Below are 7,207 nucleotides of genomic sequence, written 5' to 3'. Positions count from 1 at the left end.
CCGATCCGCCCTGCTCTGTGCATGATGGGGCGGCGCCCCAACTCCCCAATCGGCCCTGCTCTGAGCCTGACCAGGGGCTGCACCTAGGGATTGGGCCTGCCCTCTGCCACCCGGGAGCAGGCCTAAGCCAGCAGGTCGTTATCTCCCAAGGGGTCCCAGACTGCGAGAGGGCACAGGCCGGTCTGGGGGACCCCCCTCCCCCCGCCCCCCAAGTGCACAAATTTTTGTGCACCGGGCCCCTAGTATATATATATATACCTAAGCAACTGAACAACCGAATGACCGGTTGACCGGTTGCTATGATGCACACTGACCACCAGTGGGCAGACTCAATGCAGGAGCTGCCCCCTGGTGATTAGTGCGCTCCCACAGCCAACCTCCTGTGGCCGGCCAACCTCCTACGGTCCCTCCCCTCGGCCAGCCTGCCCCCCATTGGCCTCAATCACCAGCTAGGCTAAGGGACCCCACCTGTGCACAAATTCGTGCACCAGACCTCTAGTATTTCTATAAAGAGAGTGTGAAGGGGGTTGTTATTTGTGTAAAAACCTAGTATATATATATATACCTAAGCAACTGAACAACCGAATGACCGGTTGACCGGTTGCTATGATGCACACTGACCACCAGTGGGCAGACTCAATGCAGGAGCTGCCCCCTGGTGATTAGTGCGCTCCCACAGCCAACCTCCTGTGGCCGGCCAACCTCCTACGGTCCCTCCCCTCGGCCAGCCTGCCCCCCATTGGCCTCAATCACCAGCTAGGCTAAGGGACCCCACCTGTGCACAAATTCGTGCACGAGGCTTCTAGTATTTCTATAAAGAGAGTGGGAAGGGGGTTGTTATTTGTGTAAAAGAACCATAGAGTAAAAGACACTGGAGGCATTCAAACTGCAAGTTGTGCTTTCTTTACTTGGAGAATGAATGAATGAATGAAGACATCTTACTGCCACTAACCCAGTCATATCCCTAAACCCAATCATGATCAGCAGAGGTTGTTTTAAATAGTTTTCTTCACTTAAAAACAATCATTAATAATTTATCAGTGATTGTTCCCTTTGTTTTATTTGTATTTTTTTAATAGTTGAGGGGAAATTTAGGATGCTGAACGCAGAGTAAATATTTTGTTCATCTGTCTATCCATCCATTATCTCTCTTCATTTATTTATTCACTCAATGATTATTAAATTTCAACTACATGTCAGACACTCTTCTATGCCTCTATTTGAATATAATAAAAAATGAAAATAAAGAGAGCTAATATTAATTGATCCATAACTATGTGCCAGGAATCGTTTTAGCTGTTTTATATACACTATGGTGTTTTAATCTCTGAAACAGCTTTATGATACACTTTGCGATTCATTTTAGAGACCAGGAAACAGACTCAAAGGGATTAAATTACTTTCATAAGATTGTACATTAGCAAGTGCTGCATTTGTGCTTCCAACCCATTAGTCTGGCTCTAGAACCAGACATAGCACTAGAGTGAGGTGAGAGAGGCACCTAGGGTGTAAAATTTAAAGAGACACTTGCTCTCAGGGTGGTATAAACGCTGATCCTGCACTTGCATGGCGGTGAGAGTGAGTGTCTCCTTAAATGATATGCCCTAGGTGCCTCTCTCCCCTTACCCTGCCTTGTCTGGGTCCAGCACCCATGTTTGTAAACTCTGCCCTCTGCAGGTTAACATTCTCTACAAAATTATACCATGAAACAGAAAGGTCACACTCTGACCTGAGCTGGCATTGCTCACACAAACTGTGTAGTTAAGGGTTGGAGATAAGGTAGAAATAAATAAAGTCATAACATAATCTCCACATATTGTAATTAGAGAGCTATTTATGAAAGGCCTGGTATACTTGGCAAAGAACCATCAAGTCATTTGATAGCCCCAGAGCTGGAACGGGATCACTTGGTCAAACTCCTGTATTTTAAAGAAACTGAGGCCTAAAAGGATAAAATAATTCCCACAAAGTGACAGAACCAGAATCAGCAGAAATAAAACTAGATCACTAATTTCCTAATTCCTAGTTGCAGGAAGTCTCTTTATTTGTGTGTTAGGGTTGAGTGGGAGAAGAAGAGCCACTAGGAGAAATATATACGTATTTCTTACAGGCCTTGGATTTTATGTAATTGGGGAGCTGGCCAAGCAGTGTCTGTGAGACTGTTGTCTCCCTGTCTGATCTTGAGCTTAAAGTCCACAAGCAGGCAGTGGAGAAGGGGAGATGGAGGTGATGTGGGAGAGCAAAGACAACAGGAACACAGCACGTGCTGTGCGCATCCTCACAACAGTGGACTGGAATGCAAGTCAGCTCTCACTGCCTCCAACTCGGATGATGTGGGCTCCGCAGGAGAAGCTGGTGCCCTTCACCACGGAGCTAAACACACCGCGACCCAGGATTCAGAGACACTGAAGGAGGGTCCGGGGGAGGGGCAGCAGTGGTAGGACAGGCACACCCAGGGGTTCAGCCAGGAGATAAGCAACAGTAAGCCACGAGCTGCAAAAACACCCGTCCTGCCATTCCAAGCACAAGAAGCAAAATGAGTGCTTCTTTTTCCCACTCTCCAAACCACATGCAAAAATGTCCCCTGACTCACTCTGCCTGGAATCAGACAAAGGAGAAAATTCTGGGAGACACAGTTCCGTCTAGCCACGTAAAGCTCCCACAGTTTACCACTCAATGCTGTTGTTGCCTAACCGAGTCTCTGCTATGTGAGCCCCAGGGCTGGGCCACCCGCAGATTGAAAGCCCTTTGAGAAGGTGGTGAAGAATAAAATGCATTCTTGATTTCCGGGAGGATGGCAGAAGAAGTCATAGCACCAGAAGCCTCTTCTAAAAATAACAGTAGCACCAGCGAACCAAGTCATTCTGCATCTATGTGTGCTCTGAGGGGAAGGGAACTCTAACATAGTCTATCCCCAGGGAAGTCACCTCCCTCCCATCAGACATGGAAAGGCACGTGCCTATAGGAGCCCTAGAACCCATCCTCCTTTCTTTAATATCTTCTCATGGTCGAAGGCATGCTATGGAAAAGCTCAGCGTGCCCCCTCCTTCTCCCATCTCCCACTCCTCACACTCACTTTCTGCTTCAGAAAACAGAACAATGGCCCATGTAAAATACTTTTCGCAAAAATCATTGGGTGTCATACATGAAAAGAATCTATGTGGGTCCAGTTACCTGGATGCAGGAATCATGAATGCTCACCTCCCTTGGGGCTCATCCAAGCAGTGTGGGAGGAGATTTAACTGTCGGCTTAGAATGCTGCTTCCCCAGAATGGGAGAAGCCTGATGGAGGTCGGGGGGGAAGAGCCAATACTTACTTACATGGTGCATGTCTGCCCATTGACTCGAAATCACGTGCTCATTAAAGCCACGGACAGCGTGCTTCCTGCTGTGCTGCAAAGATAAGGCAAGAGCAGTTCTGAATCCCTTTTGTCAGAGGACACCCGGCCCCCACACTCCATCTCTCTCCTTCCTATGCCAAGGAACAAGATGTTCTTACACTGAATCCTGAACATGTGTCAGTTTGTATTTATCAAAAGGAGAGAAAAAACGCAATGAAAATAAAGAAAAAAACTACTTCTCTCCCAAAGAAGAATTTGGATGCCAGATGTATAGTTTAATTAAAAAAGAAAATTCAATTCCTTCCACACTTAATTGCTAAAGGAATCCCAGTGTTCTGAAACTGTGGGCAATTTTTGTTATTTTCTTTGATGTTTTCGGTATTTCCTAAAGTTTCTGTGTGTTCTTTTTCAAATAAGAAACTTAAAAGAAAAATGGCGTGTTTTTTTTTTAAACACTGACTTTTGTGGAGGATGTAGAAGGCAGCTTCTGTGGAGGAGGAAGGTAGACTGGCCAGCACGGACCAGCTCAGGAGGGGCAGGTGAGTAAGCCAAGCTCGCCCCCTGGTGGGACAGCCTGTTAGCTCCCTTCGCTACTCTGGTTCCCTTGCAGAAAAAAGCTCCTTGACAGCGGTCTTGGCAATGACCTTTTGGATATGATCCATCTTGGCAATGAATTTTTGGATATGGCACCAAAAGCACAAGCAATGCAAGTAAAAATCAACGAGTGATACTACATCAAACTAAAAAGCTTCTGCACATCAAAAAAACAACAATCAACATAATGAAAAGGCAACCTGTAGCATGGGGCAAAATACTTGCAAACCATATATCTGATAAGGGGTTAGTACCCAAAAGATATAAGAAACCCATACAACTCGATAGCAAACACACACACACACACACACACATTTAAAAAATGGGCATAAAATCTGAATAGACAGTTTCTAAAGAAGACATACAGATGGCTTACATATACACCCCTATAAACCACCTCATTCCCCCTGTCTTCTGTAAAGCTTTATTTTTATAATAAAAGTATGGGTCATCTACCAGTCATTATGGATTACAATGGCCCAAAGCAGGAAGGGGAAACCCCCCCCCCCCCCTACCTGGGTGAAGGAACTCCTTGGTTGCACTTTCCTTTATTCATTCATTCATAGATGACAACCTGGATTTAATTAGCCTGGCTTTCATTTTGGGCCACACCACTTTCTATCTTTGTGCCTTTCTACATTGGATTTGGGGGCAATAAAGTTAACCTTTCAAAGCCTTACCTGTGAAATGAGGATGTGGATGTAGTTTTGAGGATTGAATGAGACACTGTGTAAAGGACTTAGCAATGTTTGGTGCTCAGAAATGTGGCTAATCTGATGCTTATTTCTCAATGCTCACCTCACTCAGGCATCATTGGTACTGGCTCAGGCTACTCATATTCTTTCTTGATTTTTTTTTCTCCACTTCGTGTCAAGTACAACACTCAGTTGTCCTCCAACTTCACTGTCTTCTCAGCTTTTCAATCTTCTGAATCTCTATATGCCTTCCCCATTGGAGATATCCAGTCTCTTTAAATACCGTCTCTAAGCTGATTATTCCCAAATAATATCTCTGGCCTGGAATTTGACTTTGAACACTAGACCTATAAATCCTAGTGCTGACTTTTGCCATTTTGTCCCCAGATTCATCTCCCCTTCCTTCCTCTGCTCTACTTGTATTATGGAGGGGTCTGACCCTGCAGGCTGCATTTCTTAGGCTCCCGTGTCAGCCAGCTACAGGCTACATTTGATCCACAGCAGGGACTGGTGGGAGCTTGGAGGACAGGAGGAAGGAAAAACTATGGCATTTTTTAGATCCCCTCGTTCATCCTTGGGCAGTGTCTCTGGCAGATGCTTCTGCTCAACGCTGCAACCTCTAGTCTCTGTTGACCTTATCTTCCCCCAATGCCTGAATCCTTCCTGCTATTGCTAATCTCCATGGGGCCTCCCTAAACCCTGTTGCATTACTGTGTAACCATTTCCTTGCCGGGAGCCGGTCCATCCTTGCTGCTTGACACAGGTGCTGCAGGGAAGAAACATCTGCACAGCTTATGTTTCAAGGGACCTGGCGTATATGACATATGTTTGCTTCCCCTCTTAAGCGCTATGTATTTTAACCAGGACCACCTCCCCAAGAAAGGTTGTTTCCCCAGGTTAGGGGTTAACAGGACTAGGAAGAGAATAAATCAGTAAATCCTCCTAGTGTCACAGAAATACCATGTACTACTTATGAAGAACTTGGACTAAGACTGTTGGCAATAAATTTGGGACTTGTTGGGCCCACATCCCCAGGGGTCTGCCCACCAGGGAAAGCACCAAAGTCTATACCCTGGAGACCCACTGACACAGGGCAGTCCCAGGGAAGGCAAGCAGCATGGCTGGGAGGACATAACCTTTACTGGGTAGGATAAACTCCTTCAGTCACTTCCTTGTAGCTTATCAGTAGAGCAATAGAATAGTGACCTTGGAATAGCCCTTGTAATGGAACACAGAGATTAACCTAGACAAGAGTAAGATCAACAGAACTAGATAGAGACAGGATTTTTGGCTAAGGTTAGATAAGAAACAAGGAACTGTAGAACGTTACCCAAAACATACCATGATGTAATTGTAGAGGCATGCTTATGGGATCAAATATAGATGTATATAAATATAGATGTAATAGCACAATAAAGAGAGAACCCAACCATGATGATCACCTGAATGCTGACTCCATGTTATTCCTTCATCGCCGACTCGGTCCACACCTTTGGGAACCCCTGGACCCACTGGGGCTGGACCCCAGCATTTCCTCTGTTTGGAATACCTAGAACAGTTCTGTTTCCTGATGGGGCCTTAGCAGGTGAGAGTATTTAGTAAAACGGCAACCTCATTTTACTAAACCCATTAGCACCATCCTTGACACCACTTTCCCTCTCATACCTGTATCCAACCACCAGCAAGTGGTGTTGGCTCGACTTTAAGAACATACCTAGAGTGGAGTACTTTTCTTCACCTCTACTATTCTCACCACCCTAGATCAAGCCATCATTAACTCTCACTTGGTTTATTGCAGTGTCTCCCATAGTTTACCCTAGCAGCTAGAGTGGTCTTTCTAAACTCTAAACCAGATTATGTTGCCTTTCTATGGAAAACCTTCCACCAGCTTTTCACCTTGTTCAGAAGAAAAAGCAGTCTTTACCATTGGCCCTTAAGGTGCTAACTACCACTAGGACTTCATTTTCTACCACTCTCACCACACGCGTTCTGTTCCAGTGACACTGACCTCATTGCTTTTGCTAGAACCAACCAGGGATATTACTACCTCAGGGCCTAATACCCTAATTGCACATGCTATTCTCACACCCCAGAATGTGAGAATGTGATTCCTCCAGCATCAACATGGTTCTCAATCACCTTCCTGCTTGTGTTTAGATGCCACTCCATCAGAGGGTCCTTTTCTGGTTAACTTATATGTAACATTGCATGCTCTTCATTATCCCTTTACTCTTTTGTTGTTGTTCTTCGTGGCACTTTCTACTACTTTATATTATATGGTTAGTTGTTCATGGTGTGTCTCTTCTCATTCGAATGATAGCAGGAGGGCCGGACCTTGTTTGGTTGGCTGCTATACTCCCAGTTTCTCAATAATGCTTGGCATACTTAGTAATAAAAATAAAATGGACAGCAAGATTGCTTTGCATCAGGCACAATGCTAAATGCTTAATTTGAAGCAGAGGGTGCCGGCCCCACTGGAGCTCTAGGTGCGGAGCCAAGAGACCAGAAGATCGCTGCCTGCAGGTAGAGCAGCGGCTGCCGCGGCCTGGGAGGCGGAGCCCGGCCGCCTCTCCTCTA

General features: G+C 45.6%; 1 protein-coding gene across 1 annotated transcript in view; it reads left to right on the top strand.

Annotated features, from left to right (window-relative positions):
• The first annotated feature begins 3,859 nt into the window (after nt 1-3,859).
• LIPA (lipase A, lysosomal acid, cholesterol esterase) overlaps nt 3,860-7,207 on the top strand; it is a 32,984-nt gene continuing 29,636 nt past the window's right edge. Inside the window, exon 1 of the mRNA XM_014547479.1 lies at nt 3,860-3,880. The gene's annotated coding sequence lies outside the window, so the exon portion shown is untranslated. The remainder of the gene's footprint in view (nt 3,881-7,207) is intronic.

The sequence above is a fragment of the Myotis brandtii genome, unplaced genomic scaffold (genome assembly GCF_000412655.1).
Source record: "Myotis brandtii unplaced genomic scaffold, ASM41265v1 scaffold475, whole genome shotgun sequence".
NCBI classification, from domain to species: domain Eukaryota; kingdom Metazoa; phylum Chordata; class Mammalia; order Chiroptera; family Vespertilionidae; genus Myotis; species Myotis brandtii.
Note: the sequence above shows the minus strand (reverse complement) of the source record. Positions and strands in the feature narration are given on the sequence as shown.